Source organism: Anomalospiza imberbis, chromosome 9, assembly GCF_031753505.1.
Source record: "Anomalospiza imberbis isolate Cuckoo-Finch-1a 21T00152 chromosome 9, ASM3175350v1, whole genome shotgun sequence".
NCBI lineage: Eukaryota > Metazoa > Chordata > Aves > Passeriformes > Viduidae > Anomalospiza > Anomalospiza imberbis.
In genome coordinates this window covers 7,066,119-7,080,700 of record NC_089689.1, presented here as the reverse complement: position 1 = coordinate 7,080,700, position 14,582 = coordinate 7,066,119, and the positions used below count along the sequence as shown (strand labels likewise).

General features: G+C 43.5%; 1 long non-coding RNA gene across 2 annotated transcripts in view; it reads left to right on the top strand.

Annotated features, from left to right (window-relative positions):
* Positions 1-9,004, top strand: part of LOC137479188 (uncharacterized) — a 47,231-nt gene extending 38,227 nt beyond the window's left edge. For both annotated transcript variants that reach the window (XR_011002028.1, XR_011002029.1), the window contains one exon: positions 8,912-9,004. This is a non-coding gene — a long non-coding RNA (uncharacterized lncRNA). The remainder of the gene's footprint in view (positions 1-8,911) is intronic.
* The last annotated feature ends 5,578 nt before the right edge of the window (positions 9,005-14,582 follow it).

Here is a 14,582-nt window from a genome sequence, read left to right as displayed (position 1 = left end):
CTTGTCTTTCTGTAGATCTGTTTATGCTTACTCACTTGATTTAATAGCACTGTTTGCTATAATATGTAGGTGTCTTTATGGGGTTTATTATATGCTTTTTGTATGTGTGGCTTCTTCTCCATTTCTTCCCAGGGTAAAACTCCCTAAGGGCAAACCAGGCAGCCTTTCCCCACTGAGGGCTGTGGGGTGTCCTTAGGGCCACTCAGTTCTGGCTTTCAGGCTGCCAAAAAGAAATTTCCAACTAACTTGGAAACCTCCTGCTGCTCCAGGCTGGGAAATGGTGCTATGTGGTACTGCTGCCTGGAATGAGCTCTGCCTGTCCTCCTTCCCTTCAGTCCTACAGCCTGACTGCCCTTCCTTGGTGTTTCCTACCTCATGGGATGGCAGGAGGTGAAGTGGCCTCTCCACCAACATTTTCACCTGTATCTCATGTACATCAGTAAATCCACTATAACAAAGTAATTCCACTGGGATCAAAGATCCTACCTGCTGCCAGATACCTGAAGAGCTCAGTAGCATTTTCATGTCTGTTACTGTACAGTGGAGGTGTTTTAGCCCCTGTTTTTTGGGAGCCAAATTTGACTGTAGGTACATAATCTACAGAAGACTCTTGGACAAGAGGCCTGTGTAGGTACACAGTTTGTGGTAATTGGAGCCTCATCCCCAGTGGGCACAGCTGTGAGAAGCAGGTGAGCAGCACTGACAGCAATGAGCCATGGAGTGCCCAGCTGCACCCAGCAACCACCAAAGGGAACAGAGGGCACACAGGTGCAATGTGTGAACATGAGGGGATAAAAGGTTGGGCTAAAGGACAAAAAGGGCAGGTGCTTGTAGCCTTTTGAAGTTGTGTGGTGTTACTCTGTATGGATTGAGGCTTTCTGAAATTGTATGGTGATACTCTGTGTGCTGTGGCTGTCTCAGCTGTGACATGTGCTGAGACAGCCCTATGTTCAGGCATGCCTGAAAATCCTCTGAGGAGGAAGAGGGACCAGAGTCAGCCTGGATACAGAGAAAATCATGTGAGGCACAGCTGGCTCTGCCTGCACCAGAGGGGTCTGTGCTAGGCTCCACCAGGACAGGGAGCTGTTACTGGGTGTGCTTAGGGTGGCTGTTAGTGTGCCCAACTGCTGGCAGCATAGTTCATGTGGAAACACCTCCACGGCTCGCTGATCACGTTCTGGAGTGGCTATCAATATGTAAACCAAGCCTGAATTGTACTTTGAATGCTCCAAAGGAGGTCACCAAGACTGCAGTGGATTAAAAATTTACTCTTTTAAAAGGTACGACACATTATATAGCTACATGTACAAGTCCAATAAGGCAGGCAGACAAAATACATGAGACTTCAGTCTGATGAAATACAGCAATATCTGTTGTGTTAAAGAAAAGCAACTCAGAAAGCTTTTCATTTTTGTGAGGGGAAGTGAACTGTTGCAAAAATAGAAATATAATTAGTTATATAAAGATATTCCTTTTTACTACATAAGTACAAATCTAAAGTACTCTAAGCCTTACAGAGGAAATCCCTTAATTGGCAGATAGAGCCTTTACCATGGTGCTAGGTTTAGCTGTTATGGAAATACATTGATAGTAAATCAATGTTAAAAACACCTAATGGAAAGTTTTCTTCACTGTTCCCCTGTCTGAGACACAGCTGGACATGAGTTCAAACCGGTGGCAGTGGGCACTGATGCCGGAGGCCCTACAGATGGAAAAGCAGCCTTGGTGTGTCCTTCCTTAGGGTTTGTAAGGCAGGATGGCCTAAAAGCCTCGGACCTGTTGCCAAGACTCCTCTTTATCCTCAGTACCAGCTATTTCCTATTTAGTGGCTCTAAGCCTGCAGAGTTGCTGGTAATGAACCCTGGGCTGGGGCTGGAGTGAGGATCAGGCAGACCCCTGTTGGGAGCTCACTTTGAGTCAAAGCACTGACAATTCCAGTGGGCTTCTCCTGCAGACTAAGTGCTCAGGATGGAAATGGCCACACTGGAAATGAATCCTCACAGAACACAAGGGAAGTGTTTTGGGGCCCACTCCTGCATTCCTGAGCCTGAAAATTCAGTCTGAGCCTGGCAGCAGTGCCCCTGAAATGGCACAATGAGACATTTGTGCATCTACTTTGAGCAGAGGCAGCTGAAAATCTCATTTAAAAAGCCTGCACTTTTTAAAAAAGGGTAGAAGAGACTTGGAAGTCAATATCTGTTTCATGTGTTGGATCTGAAGTGAGTATCAAAACCACTATGGACTTAAATCCTGTGTACAGCCTTATCTTAACTTTTTAACTTTTTTTAGGATTTTTGTCTGTCCCTAAGGAGCTTGATAAAGTGAGGGACAGCAGCACAAGGCATTCCTGACCAGACCATTTCTACTTTTAAAGGGTAAATAGAAAGAAATAGAGGTATGTGTGGGAGTTTTAGATCTTACAGCACTAATGTCCTCAGAGGAAGGACAAACAGAGCTCAGGCAAATGCTTGCAGATTTATTTTACTGGCCTAAATGAAACTAGAATTCCAAGCAACCAGCCCTGATTTATTATGTTCATAATATAGTGAAGGCTTTTTCTCACAGTAAATGTTTTCTTTGTTATATTGATATAAATGACTGTGTTGGTCCCAGAAGGAAAGTATTTTCAGAGTCTGATGGTTTCTCTTAGAACAGAGCATTTCAGTCTCTCAAAGGATTATTCTGCTGATAAGCCAGGCTGGCTTTGGGGACCAATTGTTAGTGCAGTTAAAGCACAGGTCCAGAAAAATTGTCCATGAACAGTTTCTCTGAACTGATGTTAGTTGAATTTAAACACTGTTATTGAGGAAGGAAGGTAAAGAACATTGTGATTCATTGTCTATCAGTTACTTAGAGCTGTGAGGATATACACAGCACAGATTTGGGGGAGATTTGTTGTCCTTCTCTTCCTGCAGTAGGAGTTTGCAGTTTCCAGAGAAGCTCAAACTTTAAAGATGCTGGATAGAGAGTGGGCTGCTGCTGATCTTCTCTGGGAGAGCTTTTCATTTGGGATTGCATTTTCCTAACTAGAAATACAAGCAACTCAAATTAGAAAGAAATAATGTTTAGAGCCTGCGGCTTTATTAAATGATTGTTTTTGTCCCGGTAAGCCCTTTCTGTTCTGCTGTTGATGATTTATTTTATTATGGATTGCAGTGTTAATAATTTGCAAGATTACCTGGCAAATTGAATAGATGGTTCAATTTAACATTTTAGGAAAATATCAAAACAAATCAACATTAGAGACTTTGACACACAGGGTCACTGATTCATCTGCTAAAACTGACAACAAACAAATGACTCATGCTAAAATGCAATAGCTCAATTATTTGGCCAGCTGCTCCAGCAGTGTTACAGAATGGATGTAAGTGTCCCTAAACCCATGGTGGTATTTTCCTCCTCTCATCCACATCGAGAGTGTTGTGATTTGGATTAGAATTACAGCTTTTAGTACTTTAAAAATGAAGACAAAACCAAAACCCCACCATAAAGCCCAGCACAGGCTACCCAGGGCAGTGTTGGAGTGCCTATCCCTGGAGGGGATCAAAAACCATGTGCATGTGGCACCTGGGGAAAAGGTGTAGTGTTGGACATGGGAGTGGCACTGCCTGGTGGTTGGATTTGGCGATCTTAAAGGTCTTTTTCAACCTTAACAATTCTATAATGCTATGATTCTCTAAAAAATGAGATCAAATCCCGCTAGGATTGGAAATTACACCCCTGAATTTTGGCTTCTTTGCAGGCTTATTCTGTGACATTGATCAAATTTCCCAAAGGGCTGTGTTCCCTTTAGGGTTCACAGTGGTTTGTGTAAATGTGAGTCATGGCTTGTGGTCTTATCACTAAAATCCACCTTTGGAGAAGAGGGGAGTGACAGGAATCCAAGAGGAAAAAGCACTTCCTGCCAAGCAGGTGCCTCTGGATGCTTCTGTAGGACTGCAGCTCTCACTTCCATACTCTTTCTCAGGGGAAGCCATCAGGGGAAAGTGGCAGCACTGGTGCTTTGCTGCTCTCAGGAGAAATACGTCCTGCAGCAGAGTGACTGGGCTGGGCAGAAGTGCTGGCTGGGCAGGACTTCTGCGCCTGCTCCCCATCCTCTGCCCATGAGTTGTGCCATGATCCTTCATGATGCACTCTGGGCAAGATGGAATTTCTTTTCCCCCTCTGAACCATTAAGAAGCCCTGCATTTTCAGGGGCATCTTCCTCACTTGGACATCTACACCTTAGTTTTACTACTAAGGCCAATGTTTCACTACTGAGGCCAGTGTTTCACCAGTCACAAATAGGCTGTGGGTACATGAAACTCTGTTACAGAGTCTAATCATTGCTTAGAAAGTGGATCTTTTTGAAAAAAAAAAAAAACCTTGGAATAAGGATCTGAGCATCACAACACAGTGGTAACTAGCTATTGATCCTGTCTGGTTTAAGGACAACAAATAAACCTGCAACTGCACAGGGAATCCAGCTGATACGGGTATGGACTCTGAATTGAGAAGGGTTTTCCTGCTGCTTGTGCTGAGGCTATGATCCAGTGTTGCCATGGTGGAAACTTGTCATTTATAAGCTTGTTGTAGTAGTGATGAGGATTTGTGCCAGATTTCCTTCTATGTTCAAATTCCTCAGAAAAAAATGTTGTATGCCTTGTTACTCATCCCTTTTTGCCCTTGGGTAGGACTGTGCAGCACCAACTGGTTTTTTTAGTCCTTGAGAAAACGATTGATGGGCCATTGGCCAAAATCATGGATCAAATTCTGTTACTTTGAAATGTGAACAACAAAATTCTGGAGGCTGATTCCTCCTCAGTATAATACTCCCACAACAGCAGGATTTTCCTGAACCTCTGTGTGCATGCTGAATCTAGAAACAGCATTAGGTATGACCTAAATAATCAAGATTACCTCCAGCTGCAAATCTGGGTGTCAAATTTCTCCGACAGATTGGTCTGAGTTTCTCTCTTGCAACCGTAAATGGTATCAGTCCTGCCCTTGGTGCTGTTCTGGAAATCGGGCAGGGTTGTGTTTATCCTAAACTTGATCCACAGTTTTTGTGTGGCCCTGGGGGATAACGGACAGCAGATGATGAGTTAATTGGTAAGGAATGCCAGAGCACACTTCTGTATCAAAGCCAAACCAAAATAGCCCTTAAAGACCATCTTCTGCTGCCTTCTCTGTTTTGAGGCCACATGAGGTGTGTTCTAAAGATCCACCCAAGCAGAACTTCCTCTTTCCATGCTTTCAAGATGGCTCTGGGAACACTTCACACTTCTGCTCTCTCACAGAGCAGGAGCTCCTGTTTTTATCTTAAACCCAGCAGTGGGGAACTCAATTGAGTGCTGGGTCTACAGCAGGAGGCAGAAGAACTGAAAACTGCCCCATTTCTGGGAGAACTTGTGCATCAGAGCACTCAGCAAAGAGTACAAATATGCTCATCCATGTGTTCCAGGTCCAGAGGGAACACAGAGAGATGACTAGCTCCCTGTATTGCTTAAGAGAAGGGATTCAAAGTGCCACAAGAGAAACAATATAATTCAGTCCCTTTTAGTATTCTGGTACATGAATATTTTAATACACTCAATTTTAAGGGCCAATTCAATTCAACAAGTGTCAAAGAAAATGGCTTCTGAACTAAAAAACTCTTTTGTTGTCTCCTTTTCGTGATGCATAATAAAAAACATAGACACTATTGAGCTTAGATTGAGGCAGTGATCTTCCAAATATACTACTATATAACTCAATAAATCAGTGTTAGATTGGAGCAAGGCTAAAAATTCACTAGAACAAGGATGAATCTGATATGTGACTTTATTATGATGATACATTACTGATATGTACTACAATTTAGACCATCTTTTTTCCTGTGGAGTCACACAGTTGAAAAGAAATGACAAAAGGTGAGTTTCTTGTAATTTCTATAGTAAAAGCTTTAAAGCTTTGGACCAGCCAACTTTCTGCATCTATGATGAGATAATTTGACACTGGAATCTTGTATCAAGCAGTTCAAAGGAACTGCTTGATACAGTTCCTTTGATGTACTGGTATTGCTTGAACTCAGTGAAAGACTGGATATGTATCAGAATCTATCATATTTATTTATCAATGTATGAATGCTGACTCTTCATAGTGATGAGCTATTCCTGCAACAGCATTACCTTACAATGCTGAATTCAGCCTTAGGTCACTGTTCTAGTCACTGTGACTGCAGGAAAACAACTAGAACCCAACACAAAGGTAAGAGCCCAGAGAATAAATTGAATTTATTAGAGGGAGTTTCATAGGAATGGCTGCTTTACAGAGGGCATAATAATGAAGATAAAGTTGGAGACCTCTGAGGACTCTTTCTGGAACAGTGTTCAGACCTAATCTCACAAGCCCTTGGACAAATAAATAATCCTGCCTCACATACGCAGTGTCACCTGACATCAGTGAATGATTTGCAGGGGAAAGGATTACTCACAGGACTAAGGGTTTGTACATTTACTTTAATTAGTCTCTCTCTGTTTTGTTTTTTGTTGTTGTTTGGTGGTGGTTGTTTGTTTGTTTGTTTGTTTTTGCTTTTTAATTGTATTCAAGTATTAAGAGTATTTCTGCTTCCACATCCATTTTGGTCAACATAGCAGGTGAAATACATATAGTGGCACACAAATTTATGGTGCATTTAAATTCTGTGTAATTATAACAGCTGTTAAAACCATTCCATAAAAGCATACAGTCTCAGAGACAATGGACCCAAGTGCTCTCAATATCCTGGATGGAGCAAAACTGAACTTCTGTTGAACAAGTTTATACCCTTTTTCCCCCATCTCAAAACTAATTGCAGGTCATCTGTATGAAATCAAGAGAACTCAAGTGTAACTAGACAGCATAAATGAGAGTGATCTCATCTTGGTATCTCAGATCTACTAATAAGGAAAAGAAAATTACAAAGGGACCTTTGTGAACCAGTTTTGGTGTGAATTTTAACCGAGGGACCAGAGGAAGGCCTTGCTAAAGTAGGATCAGTCTCTGTTGTGCAGGAGTCTGGTTTACAGACTGAGCCTCTGTCAGCCTGGGGGTACATCTGCATTTGCAACATAACTATTGAGAGGCCTTGGTTCCAGGAATTCCTTATCCCTGTGGGACACTGTCTAAGGCTGTGCTGGTGACATTCAGATGGATACTTTCACTGGAACAGTATGAACTGATTTGGGATGTTTCTCTGGGTGATTACAGTCACCCTGGCTGGAAGAAAGGGCAGAACAAGCCCCTATGCTTTCTTATGACTTGTGGGAAACAGACTCCAACCAGGATAAATTGGAGGTGAAGTATACTGGTTCTTTAAGGGTGTTTAGTCACTTTACACATCATAAATCATGAAGAACTAGTTTGAAGAACTAGTTCTGAATAATGTTCTGAGGAAGAATGCATGTGTCAGTACTAAAGGAGTTTAATTCTTGAAAGAAGGGAACAAACCCATAAGCATACATATTCAAAAGTAACTGGAGAAACAGGAACCCTCTGAATGGCTCTGGTATGTGGTCACCTTAAAGCCTCCAAAATCAAACATTGAAGTAGCACTGCCAGGATGAGTGAAAGAAGAAATTGCTTTTTATTTCAGAGACCACCAAGCTACTCAGAGTAATTTATGCCTTTGTCATATCAAAGCTGTACTGTAAAACTGTGGTAGAGGAGAGCAACCCTTGGAAAATAACACCAAACCTGTCTGTTCCAATCCAGTCATCCATGTTGGAGGGGGACCACAAGAGCAGTGTGACCACGGGAAGCTTGTGCCTTACACTGACTTCTAACAGACTGCAGGTCCTCTGGATGGATCACTGAAATCCTTCAGAATCTGCCCCCAGGCTGTGGATGAACATGATCCTTGTGTCATGTCACAGTTCATTTTTGTCTCTGTCAATAACTGCTTCTTTGCCCTTTAAAAATTGTTTTTCAAAACCTTTCTTGTGGCCTGCCTTAATGTTTTATTTTTGTGTTTTGCATTTAAGCTGCCAGAGTGTGCAGTGCTTCTTGTCTTAATTTGACCCAATATTTGTGATCTTTCTAAACATGTGGGATGGCAACTGTGCAAATGATGTGACTTTCTGTTGATTTTCTTTTTTCCCTGTCAAGGTTTAACCTCTCTGTGTAGTACTTATTTGGAGACTATAAAGGGAAAAAAGGTACATTGAAATTTTGTTTTCAAACAACCTGTAGGACATCAGATACGATGTTCAACTCCTTGAAAACCTTATTACACAACTTTGAAAACAACAGATACAGACTGTCAGTGTTAGTGTTTTCTTGCTGGTTAAAGTCAGGGGCTCAGAACTTCTGGATACTTCCTGATCTTTGATGGCTACTTTGCCAGCATCATGTATTTGTATTTAAAAAATAAATAAAATTCCTACCCTAGCAGGAAATGAGTTTTCTTATCAGATCAGGCAGGTGAATAGCCCTGCTTATAGCATGGTTATGCAAATCCCTGCAAAAACTCAAGGACTAAAGAAACTAAAGGAGGTCAGAACTGCAGGGTGTTGTACAGAACTATTTTATAAGTATTTGTGGAAAGTATTGTTGTAACCTGTGAATGAAGACACCCTTTGGGCTCAGCAGAAGGAACAAAGTCTCGAAGTTGATGCTTTGGGTAACTCAGAAGGCTGGAATGATTATACAGAGAGCTTCCGCTCCTGTGTTAAGCTAAGAATGGCTGGTTTGTCCAACAAGATGTTCTGTGGGTTTTTGTTCTTCCTATACTGCAGTCCAGAAATGTGATCAATAAATAGGGATTTGTTTTCTCCTCATTTTTCTACTCCTGTAGAAAAGCTTGCACTGGATTCCACCATGGCATAGGTTTTTATGTTTGGGGTGTTTTTTTCCAGCTTAGCTCAACCACTAAGTAAAATAAAAATAACAACCTGTTTCTTTTTGGAAACAGGTTCAGCTGCTAGAAAATCAACCAACCAATCCTTGGGACAGGACATGAAAGGAACAACATACCCTCATGGTTGGAAGAAACCAAAGTCAGGTGAGGGTAATCCACTGCACTCTGTTCACTCAGGTTAAGCTCTGCCGTAACTTTCCACTCTCCATGACTGTTCTTATTGATCCTGGTTGTTCACTGGTGTCATTTGCTGCTATTCCTTCCTTTGATCCATTAACTGAACAGGTAAATAAAGGAGGATTAGATATTTTCCAGCCCTTGTTGGCGGCCAGGCTTTGAACTCCCAGCCCAGCCAAGGGCTGAGCCACTGCTGGAGCCCCAGCGCCGATGGCTGCTGTCGATGACTCCGCTCAGTGTTTGAACACAAATCATTAAGTGGTTTATTAGTCCTTTGCACCCTGCTAAACAAAAGCTGGTGTCTTTGCCAAGCCTTGTAGTGCAAGTTGTTGTGTGTGCCCAGTCATCCTTATGCTGGAAAAGCTTTGGGAGTTTTATGGAAAGAAGGCAGAATGCCCATTGTACCAGCAAGCAGAATGGCTGCAGTCTGGTTCCTAAAGGGAGCCTTGGAGGCTCTCACAGCCCCTGCCTTGGGCCTGCTAAAGTGCAAGGACACGAGCACGTGAGCACACCTGCTCTCCAGGTGTCCCTGGACAGGTTGCTGGTTCCTGCAAGGCTGGGCTGTGCAATAACCCCAGTGTGCTGTTCAGTCCCTCATCCCTTGGTGCTCACCTGTGTTGGGCTGTGACCATTGCCCTGCAGCCCCTGGCAGCCGGAGCACCTTCAGATTCCCAGCTGGCAGGCACCAGGGAGCCTTTGCCCAGTGGTGGCAGCGTGTGCAGCCAGTATCCCTCCCAGGGCTCATGCCATGGGGGAGAGGAAGCCATTACTGTCTCTTCTCACAGAATGGGATGGGAGAAATGGGATGGGAGAGAACTTCAAGCCCCTCCAGTGCCACTCCCTGCCATGGGCAGGGACATCTTCCACTGAACCAGGGTGCTCCAAACCCTATCCAGCCTGGCCTCCTGCACTGAGGACCATTACAGGAGGTGCCCTGCTGTGCTGCTGCCCAGACTGTGCCTTCCTCAGGCTGCCTTTGCTCCTCACACAGTCAGGGATCAGGCGGATCTGGGCTGCAGTTGGACCTTAACCTCTTCAGGGCTTGATAACAGAGTTGAACCACTGTTAAGAAACTGCAAGTTAATGCCAATTACTTTCTCAGGTATTTACCTTGCCGGAGATAACCAGAGGTTATTACCTGAACTTGCTATTTTGACTTCTCTGCAGCAAGATGGTGCAAGTTGAGCAAGATAAAGCAGTGTATTACTGTACTGATAATTCAAAGTACAGCGGTGCATTTATTTTTAACCCATTTAGAATTGCGTAATAATGCAGCACAGGCAGGAAGTTTCTTTCCTTTTATTTTTCTTTTCAAAATCTTTCTCTCTGCATTGCAATGGAAGTTATTTGTTTTCAAAACTGTAATAGCAACATATATTTATCAGTTGACCTTGAACTTCATTTTTATGAATACCAAAAGTCAACAGAATACTGGCTTTTGATAATCTGTAAGAGACATCCAGAAAAAGAGAAAGGTTAGGTAAGGAAGGCACATAAAATCAGGTAATAATCATTAAAGAATCATGTTGTTGCTGTTTACAGTATTACTGGGAGCTAAACAGAGTTAATATTGCCTTTCAGATCTTTCAGAGTGAAGTCTTGTGGGGTTTTTCTTAACTAGAGTGAAGGACAAAGATAAGCTAAGTGGAAAAAAGTCAAACTAAGGTCAGTGATTTAGGCCAATATAAAAGAAGGTAATTCAGCAGGAGAACACCTGAACAGCATGTGCTGGGGGAGGAAGAGGATGTGTCAGTGGAGAAAGGAGAAAAACGTGGAAGCATTATCGGAATTGTTTTCTTTATAAACTTGCTGCCCAGTTCTTGCTTCCTTTTCATAATGTAGGTCTGACTGGTTAATCACTGCACATGGTGGTTGCCTGTGGCTTTGTTCCTGTACTTGACTGCATTTTTAATTGTTAAGGGCACCTACAGCAATGTCCAGCCACCGTTTTGGGCTGTTGCTGCAAACCCAGATAAACACGAGTGGAAGTTCCACTTGAAAAAACTCTGTTGCTCACAGAAAGGGAATTTTTAAACTTCACTCTTGACTAAGTCTGAGAAATTTTCTCTGAGTTTGCATTCTGCAACATTGCCTACAAGTTACTTATCAAATCTGGAAGCAAGGGACTTGGAACCAAATGTACTAAATTAATTTTGACTAGAGAGCTGATATGTAAAGCAAGCTTATCAAAGAGCAAAAATACACTTCTTATACAACCCCCTGGAAAAATCTCAAGCCGACACACGTCCAGGAGGAGCAGTATTTGTGGATGAGCTGTGCAGGGGTGGGGGGATGAGTTCCCTGAGCGGGTGGCAGTCCCATGCAGGGCAGGATATTCGCAGAGCCCCTTTGCTAGGCAGTGAGGACACAGCACAGCAGCCCTTGATGTCCGTGTGTGCATGCTGTGAACTCCCTCTTCTGGATAGCTCGGAGTGCTTGTGCTGGTGGAATTTCCTCTCTGGGCCTAAAAGCTCGGCAGAGCTGAAGTTACAGTGCTGCTCCTGGATTGTAGTGCCCCAAACAGGAGCAGGGAGGCACCGTGAGCAATAGGGGCTCTGGGTGCTCCTGGGGGTTCTGATACCAGCATGTGGCTTGTTATCAGCTGTGTGGAGGTTATGGCAACACAAAGGGCACCTGACCAAGCCTGAGCAGGGGCTTTCAGAACCAGCATTTCAGTGCTGACCACATCAAAACCGGAAAATCTGGATCTGACTGCTGCAGCCAGCCTCTTCCAGTGCCATGAGTCACACTGCAGTAATGGCCTGAATGCCCTACATGCCAGGCATCCAAACCTTTGATCACGATTTGAGCTCTGCAGCTCAGACTCATCTCTATGGAAATCTGATTTTCATTTAGGAAAGCAGCTGTGACCTTGCAGTTAGGTCACCTAAAAAAGATGGGCCATGGCCTTGTTCCCACCTGTGCCCCTAGCTGACCCCAGGCATGTCATCTGCTTTTTCCCTCTGTAAAACAAGGCTGACAATACTTCTGATGTCCTGGGAGGAAAATGAAACCACATAAAATCATAGAATCATGGAATCGTTTGGGTTGGGAGTGACTTTAAAGCCCCTCCCATTCGATCCCCTGCCATGGGCAGGAACATCTTCCCCTATCCCAGGTTGCTCTGAGCCCCGTCCAACCTCGCCTTGGACACTTCCAGAGATGGAGCAACATAGCTGGGGCAATTTGATATCTGGCATTACGAGCCTTTAACAGCTTTGTCAGACAGAGAACCAAAATTTCTATAAGAAATATTTGTTACCTTAATTTATTTTGTTTCCTCTGGTTAGGGAGGGTTCACAGTATCTCTTCTTGTAAGCTCTGTGGTGTCCCCCCACCTCTCCAACCTCCACTAAGCAAAAGACCCCAACTCTCCACCCTTTCACTGCTTCTTCCCTGGAGCAGACTGATAAGGATTGTCTAATTAATTCCTTAGGGCTGGAGAATATACCCACCAATTTCTTTCCCATCCAGATAGTTTGGACCCTTCTCTCACACACCCCCAAAACCTTTAGCTTCCTCCACTCTCAGACCTCCAGGAATCTTCAGTCTTAAATGAAGAAAACAGAATTTTGGGGTAATCTGTTTGGTCCCTTCCTTTCCACACCCTCTCTGGGTGGGTTTACAACTATATTAAGGCTTATGAATCTTATGTGCCCCCAAAATAGCAAACCCATTGGTAGTACTCTATTTTCCAAGTGTAATTAAATTCTCAGTGTCCTGTTGGAGCCATGGAATTTCATTGCTAAGCATTGTGCTGCTGACAGAAGAGAATGCTTCAATTTGAAGCCCATGAGATTTACAGGAATAAAGTAAAGCTTTGCTCTAGGTTTTCAAAAGCCCAAACTCTGCCTATGCATCCATTATACATGAAAGAGTGATTAAACTACCAAAAAAAAAATCAGATAGCCAATCTTTTGTATTTTGGCTGCAGGCAGTTCAGCTCTGTCTGGTTGAGTGCACGTTGTGTGTTCTTCCTTTGGATACACAAAGAGCTCTAGGTTGGGGATGAAAGGGGCAGGGGGCTGGAATCACATCAGGCTGTTTTCCCTCTGTGTTTGGACAATGCAAGAACAGGCTCTGCACACACAGGAATCTCTGGGGATCATCATTTGCTGTAGGCAAACTCAGTCCCCCATTGTTCTGATGCAAAACTAGAAATATTGGTTCATAATGTGTTGAAAGGTTTCTGTGCATCCTGAAAAAATTATGGACTCATCTAACACGTGGGCTTGGTTTTTATTGGAGTATATATATCCATCCTCTGCAGCTGGGTATCAGGCATAGCTAAGCCCATACAGCTTCCCAGCTCAAGAAATCCACGATTTGGTGAGGGTCATGTTGGTGAAATCAAACTGTTGCTCATCTGCTGCTGATTAATTTACCTGCAGTGTTTCTATACAAGCAGCAGAAGCATTCAGTATTTTTAGCATGATAAGAACTTCTACAGGCAGTGAAAGCAGCAGGCTCTGAAGAATCAGCGAAATGTTTTTACCCATATCAGGGCACCTACACTGGTGTTTGCAATGCTTCTTGTCCTATAGATAGATCTGATAAAGTGGAGGGTGTGTGAGTGGCAGAGCTTGGGGTCCTGCACAACAGCTGATGTGTCTAGAGAGATTTGTGATAAAATCACGTACTATGGACCAGAAAGTCTCACGTATTTTGTATTCTTGTACTATGCACTGGCAAGTAGGTATTTTTTTTATATACCTGCATCCAGGTATATAAAAGTCCCATATTCCAGAGTGCTGAAGGATCATTTTCTTGGCTTGTTTGTTCTTTCAGCTGGTCTTACTGATCTATAACTCACTGTTCAGCCACTTGTTCAGGTCACATTGCAGGCAGTGCTGTGGTTGTGTAAGACTTCAGCTCCTCATTCCCAAAGCTTTTCTTCCCCAGCCCCTTCCCTCTGTTACGTACATCCCAGCCTTGCACACAACAGGTATGTGACATGGTTCTGGATATGCACACCTGTATCCATGCCCAACAAAGCTCATCCCCAAGCTTCACATTCCCAGACTCACAGAGGCCTGCAGTGCTTTCTGACATTTATTTCCCCCCAGCTACTCCGGCACAAGTGTTTATGGGTGTCTTGCACCAATGGTAAGACAAGTGTTACACGTGCCAGCCTTGAAAGGGCTTGGAATCTTCTCCAACAGACAGCTGGATTTGTTCCAGATTTACCGCTATATCTTGCCTATGGTGTTGCCTGTTATTAAACTGTTTTGAAATACAGTAGCACTCTTCTTTATTTTTGCTCCTGAGCTGGATTTACTGTGTGCACAGGTAACAAAAGGCATGGAGAAGAACAACCACAGCTCCTGTCAGTCAAATGTGGGTCTGTGCTACCAGTCGCACAGGACATGGTCACGGCTGCACATATCATACACTGGACGTCTTTCTCCCTGTCTACTCTGAGGCTGAAATTAATTATTTCTCCCCTTCCTGCTCACCCCCAAGGATTTCTGTTTTCTTCAATCAGCTCTGCCCCCCTTCCTGTGGATGAGGCAGCTTTGAGCCAAACTATCACTCGTGCAAGGAAAAG